Genomic DNA, 17,374 nt, shown 5'->3' with positions numbered 1-17,374 from the left:
CACTTCTCTCACAGTCCTGGAGCTTAGATTTCAACACTGAGGTATTAGCAAGGCTGTGCTTTCTTGGCAGCTGTGGACATATCCTTTCTTGGGTCTGCCTGGCCTCCTAGCCGCCAGTCCTTGGTGTTCCTGCCTTGCAGCTGTGCCCTTCCAGTCTCTGCCTCTGCCATCTTTATTGTTCTCTCCTTATGTGCATCTTCATGTGACTGTCATCGTCTCCTTTTTTAAATTGGAGTATAATTGATTTACAGCACTGTGTTAGTTTCAAATGTACAGCAAAGTGATTCAGATATATACACACGTATGTATATATACATACATATACTTATTTTTTACAGGTTCTTTTCCCTTATAGGTTATTAAAAAATATTGAGTATTTTGTTCCTTGTGCTATACACTAGATCTTTGTTACTTAATCTATTTTATACATAATAGGGTGTGTCTGTTAATCCAAACTCCTGATTTAAACCTGCCCCACCTTTCCTCCTTGGTAGCCATAAGTTTGTTTTCTTTGTCTATGGGTCTATTTCTGTTTTATAGTAATTTAGTTGGTATCAATTTTTTTTAGAGTCTACATAAAAGTGACATCATATGATGCTTGTTTTTGTCTGGCTTAATTCAGTCACTATAAATCCCTAGGTCCATCTATGCTGCTGTAAATGACATTACACCCTTTATTATAGCTAAGCAATATTCCATTGTATATACGTACCACATTTTCTTTATCTACTCCTCTTTTGATGGACATTTAGGTTTCTTTAATGTCTTGGCTACTGTAAACAGTGCTACAGTGAATATTGGGGTGCATGTATCATTTCAAATTACAGTTTTCTCCAGTATGTGCCCAGGAGTGGGATTGCAGTGTGAATGTGTTCTTATAAGGATACTTGGATTAAGGGATTTCAAAGGAAATCAACCGTGAATATTCATGGGGAGAACTGATGCTGTAGGTGAAGCTCCAATACTTTTGTCACCTGGTGCAAAGAGTCAAGTCATTGGAAAAGACCCTGATGCTGGGAATGATTGAGGGCAGGAGGAGAAGAGGGCGACAGAGGCATAGTAAAGGATAGGGAAGCCTGGGGTGCTGCAGTATATGGGGTTGCAAAGAGTCAGAATCAACTGAGTAACTGAACAACAAAGTATGATTACACCAATAACTTTATTTCTGAATAAGATCACATTCTGAGGTGCTGGGGCTTGGGAGACACAGTTCAACCCATTATATACATCTGTTGTGTTATCAGGATGCTGGTCTACCCAACCCTACTGAACTAACTTCACAAAGTTCTCCACACTGTCCTGCCTAATGAGCACTTTTATGTCTCAATAATAACCTCTGGATGGTGTGGCTACTGTTGATTACTCTTGGCAACCTGAATTCTTCCCTTCCCTGAATTCTTCTGTCATCTACTTGGCAACATTACTGAACCAAACTTGAGTCTGATTGCAGTTTCCAATCCCAAAGAAAGGCACTGTCAAAGAACATTCAAACTACTATACAATTGCACTCATTTCACATATTAGCATTGTAATGCTCAATATCCTTCAAGGTAGGCTTCTTCAGTACATGAACTGAGAAGTTCCAGATGTACTAACTGGATTTAGAAAAGGCAGAAGAACCAGAGATCAAATTGTGAACATCTATTGGATCATAAAAGACCCTGATGCTGGGAAAGATTGAGGGCAGGAGTAGAAGGGGATGACAGAGGATGAAATGGTTGGATGGCATCACCGACTCGATGGATATGGGTTTGGGTGGACTCTGGGAGTTGGTGATTGACAGGGAGGCCTGGTGTGTTGCAGTTCATGGGGTCGCAAAGAGTTGGACACAGCTGAGCAACTGAACTGAACTGAACTGATTGTATTATAGAAAAAGCAAGGGAGTTACAGAAAAACAGCTACTTCTGCTTCATTGACTATGCTAGAACCTTTCATTGTGTGGATCACAACAAACCGTGGAAAATTTTTCAAGAGATGGTGGAAATAACAGACTGCCTTACTTGTCTCTTAAGAAACCTGTGTGCAAGACAAGAAGCAACAGTCAGAACGAGACGTGAAACAATGGACTGGTTCAAATTGGGAAAGGAGTGTGTCACGGCTGTATATTGTCACCCTGCTTATTTAACTTTTATGCAGAGTACATCATGTAAAATGCTGGGCTGGATGAAGCACAATCTGGAATTAAGATTGCCTGGAGAAATATCAACAACCTCAGATACAGATGATACAGATGATATCACTCTCCAGTACTTTGGCCACCTGATGCGAAGAACTGACTCATTGGAAAAGACCCTAATGCTGGGAAAGATTGAAGGCAGGAGGAGAAGGGGATGACAGAGGATGAGATGGTTGGATGGCACCATGGACTCAATGGACCTGAGTTTGAGTAAACTCCGGAGTTGGTGATGGACAAGGAGGCCTGGCTTGCTGCAGTCCGAGGGGTCCCAAAGAGTTGGACATTACTAAGTGACTGAACTGAATGGCAAAAAGTGAAGAGGAAATCAAGAGCCTCTTGATGAAGGTGAAAGAGGAGAGTGAAAAAGCTGGCTTAAAACTCGGCATTGAAAAAATTAAGGACATGGCATCTGATCCCATCAGTTCGTAGCAAATAGATGGAGACAAAGTAGAAATAGTAACAGATTTTTTTCACTGGACTCCAAAATGACTGCAGAATTTTTTGGAATCATTTATTTTCTATTGAAGGATAGTTGCTTTACAGAATTTTGTTGTTTTCTGTCAAACCTCATCATGAATCAGCCATAGGTACACATATATCCCCTCCCTCTTGAACCTCCCTCCCAGCTCTCTCCCCATCCCACCCCTTTAGGTTGATACAGAGCCCCTGTTTGAGTTTCCTGAGCCAGACAGCAAATTCCCATTGCCTATCTATTTTACATGTGGTAATGTAAGTTTCCATGTTACTCTTTTCATACATCTCACCCTCTCCCCATGTCCATAAGTCTATTCTCTATGTCTGTTTCTCCATTGTTGCCCTGTAATTAAATTCTTCAGTACCATTTTTCTAATTTCCATATATATACATTAGAATATGGTATTTATCTTTCTCTCTCTGACTTACTTCGCTCTGTATAATAGGTTCAAGATTCATCCACCTCATTAGAACTGACTCAAATGTGTTCCTTTTCATGGCTGAGTAATATTCCATTGTGTATATGTACCGCAATTTCTTTATCCATTCATCTGTTGAGGGACATCTAGGTTGCTTCCATTGTCTAGCTATTGTAAATAGAGCTACAATGAACAATGGGATACATGTGTCTTTTTCAATTTTGGTTTCCTCCGGGTATATGGCTAGGAGTGGGATTGCTGGGTCATATATTGGTTTTTCCCCTAGTTTTTTAAGAAATCTCTATACTGTCTTCCACAGTGGCTGTATCAATTTACATTCCCACCAACAGTGCAAGAGTGTTCCCTTTTCTCCACACCCTGTCCAGCATTTATTGTTTGTAGACTTTTTGATCATGGGCATTCTGACTGGTGTTAGGTGATATCTCATTGTAGTTTTGATTTGCATTTCTCTAATAATGAGTATTGAGCATCTTTTCATGTGTTTGTTAGCCATCAGTATGTCTTCTTTGGAGAAATGTCTGTTTAGGTCTTTTCCCTACTTTTTGATTGGTTTGTTTGTTTTCCTTGTGTTGAGTTGTATGAGCTGCTTGTATGTTTTGGAAATCAATCCTTTGTTTTATTTGCTATTACTTTCTCTCCTTCTGAGGGTTGTCTTTTCACCTTGCTTTTAGTTTCCTTTGCTGTGCAAAAGCTTTTAAGTTTAATCAGGTCCCACTTGTTTACTTTTGCTTTTATTTCCATTACTCTAGCAGGTGGTTCATAGGGATCTTGCTTTGATTTATGTCATTGCGTGTTCTGCCTATGTTTTCCTCTAAGAGTTTTATATTTTCTGGTCTTACATTTAGGTCTTTAATCCATTTTAAGTTTATCTTTGTTTATGGTGTTAGGACATGTTCTAATTTCATTCTTTTACTTATAGCTTTTCAGTTTTCCAGCACCATTTACTGAAGAGGTTGTCTTTGTCCTATTGTATATTCTTGCCTCCTTTGTAAAAAATAAGGTACCCATAGGTGCATATGCTTATTTCTGGGTTTTCTATCTTGTTCCATTGGTCTGTGTTTCTGTTTTTGTGCCAGTACCATACTATCTTGATGACTGTAGCTTTGTAGTATAATCTGAAGTCAGGAAGCTTGATTCCTCCAGCTCCCTCCATTCTTCTTTCTCAAGACAGCTTTGGCTCTTTGGGTTCTTTTGTGTTTCCATATGAATTGCGAAAATTTTGTTCTAGTTCTGTGAAAAATGCTGTTTGTAATTTGTTAGAGATTGCATTGAATCTGTAGATTGCATTTGGTAATCTAATCATTTTCACAATATTGATTCTTCCTCCCCAGGTCCATGGAATCTCTCCATCTGTTTATGTTGTCTTTGATTTTTTTCATTAGTGTCTTATAATTTTCTGTGTGCCATTCTTTTGTCTCCTTAGGTAAGTTTATTCCTAGATATTTAGTTCTTTTTGTTGCAATGGAGAATGGGATTGATTCTTTAATTTCTCTTTCTGATTTTTCGTTGTTAGTATATAGAAATGCAAGTGATTTTTGTGTATTGGTTTTGTATCTTACAACTTTGCTAAATTCACTAAACAGCTCGAGTAACTTTCTGGTACTATCTTTAGGGTTTTCTATGTACAGTATCATGTCATCTGCAAACAGTGAGAGCTCTTTTTCTTTTATGATCTGGATTCCTTCTATTTCTTTTTCTTCTGATTGCTGTAGCTAGGACTTTCAGAACTATGTTGAAAAATAGTGGTGAAAGTGGACACACTTGTTTTGTTCCTGATTTTAGGGGGAATTCTTTCAGTTTTGAGAATGGTTGCTGTAGGCTAATCATGTATGGCCTTTACTATGTTTAGGTAGCTTCCTTCCATGCCCATTTTTTGAAGAGTTTTAATCATAAATGGGTGCTGAATTTTGTCAAAGGCTTTTTCTGCATCTATTGAGATTATCATATGGTTTTTATCATTCAGTTTGTTAATGTGGTGTATCATATTGATTGATTTGTATCTATTGAAGAATCCTTGAATCCCTGGAATAAACCCAACTTGATCATGGTGTATAGGCTTTTTGATGTGTTGCTGAATTCTGTTAGCTAAAATTTTGTTGGGGATTTTTGCATCTATGTTCATCAGTGGTATTGGCCTGTGGCTTTCTTTTTCTGTGTTGTCTTTGTCTGGTTTTGGTATCAGGGTGATGGTGGCCTCATAGAATGAGTTTGGAAGTGTTTGTTCCTTTGCAGTTTTTTGAAAGAGTTTTAGAAGGTTAGACATTAGCTTTTCTCTAAATGATAGAATTCTCCTGTGAAGCCATCTGGCCCTGGGCTTTTGTTTTTTGGGAGATTTTTTATCACAGCTTCAATTTCAGTACTTGTAATTGGATTCTTTATAAATCCTATTTCTTCCTGGTTCAATCTTGGAAGATTGAACTTTTCTAAGAATCTGTTCATTTCTTCCAGGTTATCAATTTTATTGCCATATAGTTGTTCATAATAGTCTCTTATAATCCTTTATATTTCTGCATTGTTTGTTGTAACCTCTCCTTTTTGATTTCTGATTTTGTTTATTTGATTCTTCTCTCTTTTTTTATTAACGAGTCTGGCTAAGGGTTTGTCAATTTTGTTTTATCTTCTCAAAGAACCAAATTTTATTATTAATCTTTACTACTATTTCTTTCATTTCTTTTTTCATTTATTTCTGCTCAGATCTTTATGGTTTCCTTCCATCTACTAATTTTGGGTTTTTTTTTTTTTGTTCTTCTTTTTTCAGTTGTTTTAGGTGTAAAGTTAGGTTGTATACTTGATGTTTTTCTTGTTTCTTGAGGTAGGATTGTATTGCTATAAACTTCCCTCTTAGAACTGCTTTTGCTGCATCCCATAGGTTTTGAGTTGGCATGTTTTCATTGTCATTTCTTTCTAGAAATTGATTTCCCTTTTGATTTCTTCAGTAACCTATTGGTTATTTAGAAACATATTGTTTAGTCTCCATGTGTATTTTACAGTTTTTTTCTTGTAATTGATATCTAGTCTCATAGAGTTGTGGTTGGAGAAGATGCTTGATATGATTTCAATTTTCTTAAATTTACTGAGGTTTGATTTGTGACCCAAGATGTGGTCTATCCTGGAAAATGTTCCATGTGCACTTGAGAAGAAGGTGTATTCTTCTACATTTGGATGGAATGTCCTGATGATATCAGTGAGCTCCATCTCATCTAATATATCACTTAAGACTTGTGTTTCCTTATTAACATTCTTTTGATGATCTGTCCATTGGTGTGAGTAGGGTGTTAAAGTCTCCTACTATTATTGTGTTACTGTCAATTTCTCCTTTTATGTCTGTTAGTGTTTGTCTTATGTATTGAGGTGCTCCTATGTTGGATGCATAATAGACACTTAACAATTGTTATGTCTTCCTCTTGGATTGATTGCTTGATCATTATGTAGTGTCCTTCCTTATCTCTTGTAATCTTTATTTTAAGGTCTACTTTTTCTGATAATGAGGATTGCTACTCCAGCTCTCTTTTGCTTCTCACTTGCATGGAATATATTTTTCCTTCGCCCTACTTTCAGTCTATATGTGTCTTTAGGCCTGAAGTGGGTTTCTTGTACATAGCTTATGTATGAGTCTTGTTTTTGTATCCATTCAACCAGTCTGTGTCTTTTGGTTGTAGCATTTAATCCAGTTACATGTAAAGTGATTATTGATATATATGTTCCTGTTACCATTTTCTTAATTGTTTAGGATTTATTTTATAGATCTTTTTTCTTCTCTTGTATTTCTTGACTATATAAGTGCCTTTAAGAATTGTTGTAAAGCTGGTTTGGTGGTGCTGAATTCTCTTAACTTTTTTGCTTGTCTGAAAAGCTTTTTATTTCTCCATCAATTCTGAGTGAGATCCTTGCCAGGTACAGTAATCTTGTTTGTAGATTTTTCCCTTTCAGTATGTTAAATATATCCTGTTGTTCCCTTCTGGCCTGCAGAGTTTCTGTTGAAAGATCAGCTGTTAAGTGTGTGGGGTTTCCCTTGTATGTTACTTGTAGCTTCTCCCTTGCTGCTTTTAGTAGTCTTTCTTTGTGTTTAGTCTTTGCTAGTTTGATTAGTGTGTGTCTTGGCGTGTTTCTCCTTGGCTTTACCCTGTATGGGACTCTTTGTGCCTCTTAGACTTGATTGACTATTTCCTTTTCCATGTTGGGGAAATAAATTTTCAGCTATAATCTCTTTTTTCAAAAATTTTCTGATACCTTTTCTTTTTCTCTTCTTCTTCTGGGACCCTGATAATTCGAATGTTGGTGTGTTTGATATTCTTCCAGAGGTCTCTGTGACTATCTTCAGTTCTTTTCACTTTATTCTGCTCTTCAGAAGTTATTTCCATTTTATCTTCTAGCTCACTGATTTGTTCTTCTGCTTCAGATATTCTGCTATTGATTCCTTCTAGAATATTTTTAATTTCAGTAATTGTGTTGTTTGTCTCTGTATGTTTATTCTTTAATTCTTCTAGGTCTTTGTTAATTGATTCTTGCATTTTCTCCATTTTGTTTTCAAGGTTTTTGATCATCTTTACTATCATTATTATGAATTCTTTTTCAGATAGCTTGCTTAATTCCTCTTCATTTGTTTGGACTTCTGTGTTTGTAGTTTGTTCCTTCATTTGTGTAGTATTTCTCTGCCTTTTCATTATTATTATTATTATTTTTTAACTTACTGTGTTTGAGGTCTCCTTTTTCCAGGCCTCAAGGAAAGTTGAATTCTTTCCTTGAAGAAAGTTGAATTCTTCTATTTGGTTTCTGCCCTCCTAAGGTTGGTCCAGTGGTTTCTGTAAGCTTTGGGTAGAGTGAGATTTGTACTGAGTTTCTGTTTGTTTGTTCATTTGTTTTCCTCTGCTGGGTGAGGCTGAGTGAGGTGGTAGTCCTGTCTACTGATGATTGGGTCTATATTTTTGTTTTGCTTGTTAGTTTTATATTTTTGTTTGGATGAGGCGTCCTGCACAGGGTGCTGCTGGTGGTTGGGTGATGCCAGGTCTTGTTTTCTAGTGGTTTCCTTTGTGTGAGCTCTCACTATCTGTTACTCCCTAGGGTTAGTTCTCTGGTAGTCTAGGGTCTTAGAGTTATTGCTCCCACTCCAAAGGATCAGGGATTGATCTCTGGTCAGGAAGAAAGACTCCACAAGTAATTTGTTATGGCATTAAGTGACATTAAAACAAATATCCGTAAACAAGAAACCAAAGATGAACCCCAGACAAATGGTAGTTACAAAATCAGGCAAATAATAATTAAAATAATGGAATATACACATAATCATATACATCCATGAGCAAAATCAAAACAGTCCAACAAAAATAAAGTATAGTAGATTGACCCGGCTAACAAAGGAAATCAAAAATTATATTTACCATTTAAAAAAATTATATTTACCAGTTAAAAACAAGACTAACTAAAGCACAAATTGAAAAACAAAACTGAAGCAAGGTGCCAAGTGGGGAATAAAGCAATGAAAATAAAACTAACAAATATGTTGAGAGGAAGGAAGGAAAGAAAACAAAGAAATTTTAGATATGCAAAGTTAAATAGAGGTAGATGAAGATTTATATACATTAAAGATTAACTGCAAGGGGAAAAGAACAGTAGGAAAGGCAAACAAAGGATTAAATGTAGGAAAGACATAATAGATTTATAAAGATTATAAATTAAAATTATAAAAAGATAAAAGAAAAAAATGGAAGAAGAGAGAAAAAAGGAAAACAAAGGAAAACGCTTCAGAACTGCAAAAGCCCAACGTAGAGGCAGAGGTTTATAACAGCAATAAAGATTTTGACTGAATATACACATATACATATACACCCATAAGCAAAATCAAAACAGTCCAACTATAAATAAATAAAGTACAATAGATGGACCTAGTGAACAAATGAAACCAAAAATTATATCTGCCAGAACAAAACTAATGTGCAAACTAGAAAACAAAACTAACAAGGGGCCAATTGGGGACTAAAACAATGAAAATAAAACTAACAAATATGTTGAGAGGAAAGGAGGGAAAGAAAATAATAGATATGCAAAGTTAAATAGAGGTAGATAAAGAATTATATATGTTAAAGTTTAACTGCAAGGGGAAAAGAACAGTAGGGAAAGCAAACAAAGATATAAATGGAGATAAATTAATAATAGGTTTAAAAAGTTAAAAAAGAAAAGAAAACTCCACAGAACTGCAAAAGCCAAATGTAGAGGCAGAATTTTGTAACAACCATAAAAAATGTGACTGAGGAAAAAGTTCAAAAGCTTAATTGGATTTCATAGTGCCAATAAAATTGACAACTACAACAGATGGGAAACAAAAAGTCTTAAGAGAATCTGCAGAACAAGTGAAAACATAAGAATAGTAAATGTTTTTCTTGAGTCACTGCTGTCAGGGTTCTTTGCTGGGAGTCATAGTCCACCTCACCTCCCTAGGATGTCCTCCAAATCTGCGCTGATCTCTGGACCTGCTGTGAGGGCAGCTCAGACTCTAATCTGGTCCTACTCCTGTGCGTTCTTGCCTCCAGTGTCCACAGCCATCAGAACTAGTGCATTTTCTTTTGTGGGAGCTCTCAATGACCTTTTATATAGTCCTTAGACAGGATCTGCTGAGTGGGTTGTGTGGATTTAATCTGCAATTTGTACAGCTGGTGGGAAGGTTTCGGGTCTTCTTCCTTAACCACACTGCCCCTGGGTTTCAATTGTGGTTTTATTTCCACCTCTGCATGTGGGTCATCCTCTGGGTTTGCTCCTGAGGCTGCCCTGGAGGACTTGGGTTTGCCCCTGTGAGGGCCAGATGTGGAGGTGGTCCAGCTGCTTGGGTCACAGGACTTCTGGCAGCACCTGTTACTCAGGGCAGTTGGCAGCTAGGGCAGCAGGAACTACAGTGCTCTAGAAGGGAATGGCAACCAGTATTGGCCAATATGCTCCAGTATTCTTGCCTGGAGAACCCCCCTCCCTGACACAGAAGCCTGGCAGGCCACAGTCCACAGTCCACAGGGTCACAAAGAGTTGGACGTGACCAAAGTGACCCTGCGTGCATAGATGCAAGACTTTTTTTGCCTGTGGCAGCTCTTCCCGAGAGAGTTGAGCATGAAGGTGGTGCAGCTGCTTGGCTTGCAGGGACTCTGTCGATGCCAAGTGTGCAGGGACATGGACTGTCTCTGCCGCAGGAGTTATGGTCCTATCAGAGTCTTTTTTTTGAGCCTCTTGTAGCTGGCGATCAGAAGGCCTCTTTGGCCAGTCTTTCCCCGTAGCTCTGCCCATTCAGGCACTTAGAGGGCTCCCTTGCCTGGAGTCTTTCTCTGTTGTTCGACGAGTCGGGCACATAGAGGGGTCCCCGTGGCTGGGGTCCTACTCTGTAGTTCAGTGCCTCAGGTGTTTGATGGGCCAGCTTCTTTATTGTTCAGCTGTCTTCGCTGGCCTGTGAGGAGAGAGAGGCTATGGTGATGACTCCACCCTCTACGTGTGACTCAGCAGCATCGCCTTGCTTCCATGGCTGCCTGGCTTTCCTCCACAGGCATTTCCCACCACAATCTCCTCCCTCACATCCCCTCGATCCGTCTCTCTGCAGTCAACAGCAGCCCTTGCCCTGGGTTTGCTTGACAGTCCCTAAACTCCAGCTCCCATCCACTGCGCCTTCTAGGGGACCTGAGTCCCTGTCCTGGGTATGTATGGCTGCGGCAAGGACTGTCTGATTCTCAGTCCATTTAAGCTGCTGCAGATCAACTGTTTCACTCTCAGATGTAAATGTTTCTCTTCTGACTCAGACAATTGCCCCGATGTGGATATCGGACCCCTGCTTCAGTTCCCCCACCCATCAAGGGCAGGTCCAGTCCTACTAACACTCCTATTTTCCCCCCAGTTCCTTCATCCTACTGAGTTTTGCATGGGTCTATATATTCTTTTCCACTGGTCAGGTCCTCCTGTCCATTTTCAGCTGATATTCTGCATGCACTTCTGTGTCTGAAGGTGTATTCCTGATGTATTTGTGGAGAGAGATGTACTCCACACCCGCCTACTCCTACACCATCTTTTTCAAAAACTGCAGATGTTGATTGTAGCCACAAACTCAAAAGATGCTTACTCCTTTCAAGAAAGCTATGACAAACCTAGCCAACTTATTAAAAAACAAATATGTCATTTGCCGACAAAGGTCCATATAGTCAAAGCTTTGATTTTTCCAGTAGTCATACATGGATATGAGATTAGGACCATAAAGAAGACTGAGTGCCGAAGAACTGATACTCTTGATTTGTGGTGCTGTAGAAGACTCTTTAGAGTCCCTTAGATAGCAAGGAGATCAAACCAGTCAATCCTAAAGGAAATCAACTCTGAATATTCATTGGAAGTGCTGATGCTGAAGTTCCAATACTTCGACCACCTGATATGAAGTGCCGACTCACTAGAAAAGACCTTGATGCTGGGAAAGATTGATGGCAGGAGAAGAAAGGGAGATATTGAAAGACAGGGAAGCCTGGTATGTCACAGTCCATGGAGTCGCAGAGTTGGAAACGACTTAGTGACTGAACAACAAGACCTCTACAGAGTGAAAAGCCAGTTTACTGACACCAGTAGTGATGAAAAAAGTGCAACATTTATTGTAGGTGCCTTCCAAGGAGTCTGGGCAGGGGCAGCTCATGTTCCAAAGACCTGAACTTCCCAAAGTTCCTTTCAGGGAAGAGGTTTTAAGGGCTGTGTGAGGGAGGGGGCTAGAGGCTGTGTGATCAGCTCACGCACGATTGTTATATTGGTTGACATCAGGTGAAGTTTTACGCATCAGCCGCCTTCTGGTTTCAGGCAGTCTAGGGTCTGCGTGCTCATTGTCAGCAGTTTTCATCTGGTGGAGGTCTGCTTCCTATAGAAACAACCTGAATGTGTGTCAGGCCTTTATCTGTATCTTTCAGGGAATTGGGAGTTCCCTGATTTTTTGTGGCAGATTTATAGTCTAAATTGTTGCCAGTTTCCTGGTCCAACAGCTATTCTTGGTTTTTTGTTTTACTAATTTTTCCATTTCAACTTCACTGAGATTTATTTGATATATAAAATTATGAGATATTTAAAGTGTACATCATGGTGATTCAGTGCACATGTAAATTAAAAAAACATTTTTAATCGGAGGATCATTTCTTTACAAAGTTGCATTGTTTTCTGCTGTACCACAGCGTGAGTCAGCCACAAGTATACATACGTCCCCTCCCTCACGTGCCTCCCTCCCACCCCCATTCCATCCCACCTGGCTAGGTTGTCCAGAGACCCAAGGAACACCTGAGAGGCTGAACCAGGAGACCTTTTCTGCAAAGAACAGGGGCTTGTATATAGTTTCAGCCCCCCTCCCCTTTTCTTTGATACTTCTCAATCTCAAGGGGAACAGGTTCGGGAAAAGAAAGGGAGTAAAGCTTTGGGTAGAGAGGTCAGACATAACTCAGTAGATGAAATTGGTTTTAGGGGAGCTTGATTTCAGCAACATTCTTGCTGGGTAGAACTGTTATCTGAACCCAGTCATCTGAATGATCAGAAAGTTTTAGTTGCCAAAATGACTAATTACCTTCTACCACTATAGTTATGCCAAACGGATATCACCTTTTGCTTCCGAATTTTTGTAATCTGTGGTCTTATCTGTGTTCTCCCAGGTCCTCACTTTTATTTTTGTCTTCTAGTTGTCGTTCCTGAGGTGGCAATGTTCACCTGTATCCTTCAGCGACCACTTGTGTGCTGATAATTGCCTCATTTGTATATCAGTCCAAGATCTTACCTCTCAACTGCCTACTGAAAACGTCCAGGTGGAACTGCACCGGGTACCTTACACTTTTCAGAACTCAAACTGAACATGTATTTCTCTTTAGAGGCAGAAATTTGGGTATCATCATTCCAGGATCCTGCTTCTTTTTATGCTATCCATATTCAGTTGATAATTCAGTCTCATCTGTTCAGTTTTTTAAACATCCGTGTTTGAACCTTCCTCGCCACCCTCAGCTACTGCCTGAGCTCTGGTCCTCCGTGTTTTATTCCTGGGCTATTGCTACTCCTTTCTTTAGGTCCTTCTGTTTGCCCATATATCCTGCTTTAATTAATTCTCTGCATATCTAGGTTGATTTAAAAACAGCTCTATGGCTGATTCATATCAATGTATGACAAAACCCACTGAAAAATAAATAAAAAAATTAAAAAAAATAAAACAGCTTTTTTGAACACATGACTTTCTTGCTTAAAATCTGTCACCAGTGTAGTTTACCTTGTTAACCTCTTAATTCCAGTTTGGAGCCTTTTCTGTCTCTCTGGTCACATTTTCTGCATTGCTCCGACCCTGCTGAGCTGGGTGCTGTTCCCTGGATGCATGATGCTGTTTCATGCTCTTAGCTTATGCTCCTGAAATTTTCTCTGCTAGAAATAAACTCCCACTATATCTCATCCTTCTAACCTCTGAGTCATTTAAAATTTGTTTAAAATACAGCTTAAAAAATCTTTATAAATGAAAGAGACCCCTAGGTAACAATTGAACACTATTTTGAAGATCTAGATTTTTAAAATTCAGCTTAATTTTCATTTTTATCAGTCAATATAAAGATAAGAGGTCTGTCTCTGATCTTCGCACAATTAATTGGAAATATTAGTTGCACTAATAGAGTTTTTCCATCCCACTATTATTGCTTAGTTATTTGAAACCAAAGAGCATGTAAAGGTGGATTAAAGCAGTCCTAGGATTAAGCTGAATTGATGACTGTTCAGCCAGTGTTTCCACTGAGTAGCTATTAAAGCAATTTGGCCTCAAAAATTATTACTTACTGTGAGACAGTTTCATTTCAAATGGAAAGATAATGTATTGAATGGTAAACAGTGGGATTGATGTAGACTGTCTTGGAAGTGAACTGAAAATCACCTCATCAATCATGAATTTTTGGCTGTCATAATGACTGAATTACCTGGGTGAATGCTAGTGTGATGAAAAAGAACCTAGTTATATGGACTGTCTGACCTCTGTGTCATCAATTGTACAACAATCTGATTGATTACTCTGTGACTGGCCTAAACTATCTGGAAATGATCAATTTTCTGTCATGTCTAATCCTGTCCATATTATAATGCAGGCTATTGCTAAAACTACCTCCTATTCAATTCTCCATCACTGGTGAACAAGGTCACTGTAATTGGTGATACATGAAGTCTTTTCTCATCATGTGAATAGGGGGACTCAGATTTAAACAGTGCCTTAAAAATGAATCATTTAATATAATCAGAGTATCTGCAGTTAAGTGTAGTACTTATTTCAAGTAGGACTTGAAAAACCTTGTCTTGTCATTTCAGCATTTCCACTGCTGACTTTTATCATGACTTTGAAAATATCAGATGTTCTGTCACCTGCGCCAATTTGACTTTTCTATTTTATTCTTGTGTTACATTCTTGAGAAAGTGTTAATTTTTCAAAAGTAGACCATTAGAGCCTATTATACAGAGTGAAGTAAGTCAGAAACAACAAATACCATATATTAATGCATATATATGGAGTCTATAAAGATGCTACTGATGAACCTATTTGCAGGACAGCAGAGGAGATGCAGATAGACAACAGGTCTGTAGACACAGTGGTGGAAGGAGAGGGAGGGACGAATGGAAGGACTGACACATGGCCGTAGGTGACATGGATCACCGGTAGGTATTTGCTGTTTGAGGCAGGGGGCTCAAATCCAGTGCTCTGTGACCACCTAGCAGGGTGGGATGGGGTGGGAGGGAGGCTCAAGAGGCAGGAGACATATGTATACCTGTGGCTGATCCATGTTGGTGTATGGCAGAAACCAACACAACATTGTAAAGCAATTATTCTCCAATTAACAATAAAAAAGTTTAAAAAACAAGAAAACAAACAAAATAGGTAAAATTGCTCCAACTAGACTGTGTGTGATACAATAAGAATCACATAATGATGTGATTTGCAAGCTACAGAATCTCTAAAAATAGTCATTGGTCTACTGATAATAGATAGAGTAACTATAAATAGTTAAAAAAGAGAAGCCTCAGCCTTTTAATTTCCCTAAGTACACACCTGCACACTTGTTTTAGCAGTGGGAACTCAAACATTAGACATAGGTGAAGAGAAAGGTTAATAATATTTGAGTGTTCTAATTGCCAGATCACTAAAACCAGCTTACTTTCATGGATAGTGAATGAAGTTTGAGATTAACTGAAATTTAGTTTGTATAATCCTGAAGTAAGGATTTCTTGCAAAAGTATGTTTATAGCAGCAATTCCTTTCAGAAATTCTTCATGGGTTGTCATTTAGGATGATTAAAGCATACAGGTATTTTATCTGTCATAATCAGTCTTCAATTTGGTATTCCAGTCATCAATACTACTGATACACTTTAAAAGAGATCTTATAGAGATAAGAATGATTTCAGTTACTCTAGGTAAAAACAAAAGAACTAGAGAAAAAAATGGAATTTTCCTTCTTATCATATACAGAAACCAAAAGTTCAAGAAGTTTTTACCAACTGATAAATACAAAATAAAGTTCACTTGAATTACAATCATTACAGAGGAAGTTCTGAAAAATTCACAATTCATGAATTCAGGAATACATTTAGAATGTAAATTAAAAGGAATAAAGGCTCTCACATGTAGTAAACTTACTTAAAATTACATTACTTTAATGATCCAGCATGTTTAGTCTTTGATGTATACCCTGCAAAATTCATGCACATGTGCATCAAAAATATTCACATAAGAATGAATAGAACTTTATTTTTCATGTTAACCCTAAGTTGACCATAACCTGAATTCCCTCCAATATAAAATGGATCAATAAATTGTGACATGTTCATACAGTGGAATACTGTACATAGTGAAGATAAGTGAGTTAAAGCTACAGCAGTAACATGGATAATCTCTCCCATATGCTTTTGAGCAAAAGAAGTCTGACAACATACTGCAGGCTGCATACTTATAAACTTCCAATTACAGTCACCATTGGTCCCTTCAAAGAGGAGAAAGCGGGTAATATAATTGGGGGGGAGTACAGAGAAGGATCCTGGGGGACATTCTTTCTGGATCTGGGAGGTTGTTACATAGATGTATTCCCTTTGTGATAATTCTGCAGTGATTTATAGACTTTGTATATCCACATTATGCTTCAATAAAAAAGTTTTTAGAATTAGATTTTTTAAAAAAGAGATCCTTGGAAACAATCACTCTAATTTGCAAGAAAAGTCATATTTTTAACAAGTCATGCTGGGTATCCCTTGTAAGTAGATTTCCATCTTTTTTTAAAACTCTGGTCACCATGCTGTAGATTATATCCACATGGCTTATTTATTTTATAATTAGAAGTTTGTACCTTTCAACTTCCTTCACCCATTTCCTGTTATTTATTATTATCATCTGTATACCTGAGAAATCTGTATGGAAGTCAAGAAGCAACAGTTAGAACTGGACATGGAACTGGTTCCAAATCGGAAAAGAAGTATGTCAAGCCTGTATATTGTCACCCTGCTTATTTAACTTACATGCAGAGTACATCATGCAAAATGTCAGGCTGGATGAAGCACAGGCTGGAATCAAGATTGCTGGGAGAAATATCAATAACCTCAGATATGCAGATGACACCACCCTCATGGCAGAAAGTGAGGAAGAACTAAAGAGCCTCTTGGTAAAAGTGAAAGAGGAGAGTGGAAAAGTTGGCTTAAAACTCAATATTCAGAAAACTAAGATCATGACATCTGGTCCCATCACTTCATGGCAAATAGATGGGGAAACAATGGAAACAGTGGGAGACTTTATTTTTCTGGTCTCCAAAATCACTGCAGATGGTGATTGCAGCCATGAAATTAAAAGACACTTGCTCCTTGGAAGAAAAACTATGACCAACCTAGACAGCATATTAAAAAGCAGGGACATTACTTTGCCAACAAAGGTCCATCTGGTCAAAGCTATGGTTTTTCCAGTAGTCATGCATGGATGTGAGAGTTGGACTGTAAAGAAAGATGAGTGCTGAAGCATTGATGCTTCTGAACTGTGGTGTTGGAGAAGACTCTTGAGAGTCCCTCGGACTGCAAGGAGATTCAACCAGTCCATCGTAAAGGAGATCAGTCCTGAATATTCATTGGAAGGACTGATGCTGAAGCTCCAATAAGTTGGTCACCTGATGCGAATAACCGACTCATTAGAAAAGACTCTGATGCTGGGAAAGATTGAAGACAGGAGGAGAGGGGTATGACAGAGGATGAGATGGTTGGATGGCATCATTGATGCTATGGACATGAGTTTGAGCAAGCTCTGGGAGTTGGTGATG

Source organism: Muntiacus reevesi, chromosome 5, assembly GCF_963930625.1.
Source record: "Muntiacus reevesi chromosome 5, mMunRee1.1, whole genome shotgun sequence".
Classification (NCBI taxonomy): Eukaryota; Metazoa; Chordata; class Mammalia; order Artiodactyla; family Cervidae; genus Muntiacus; species Muntiacus reevesi.
Note: the sequence above shows the minus strand (reverse complement) of the source record.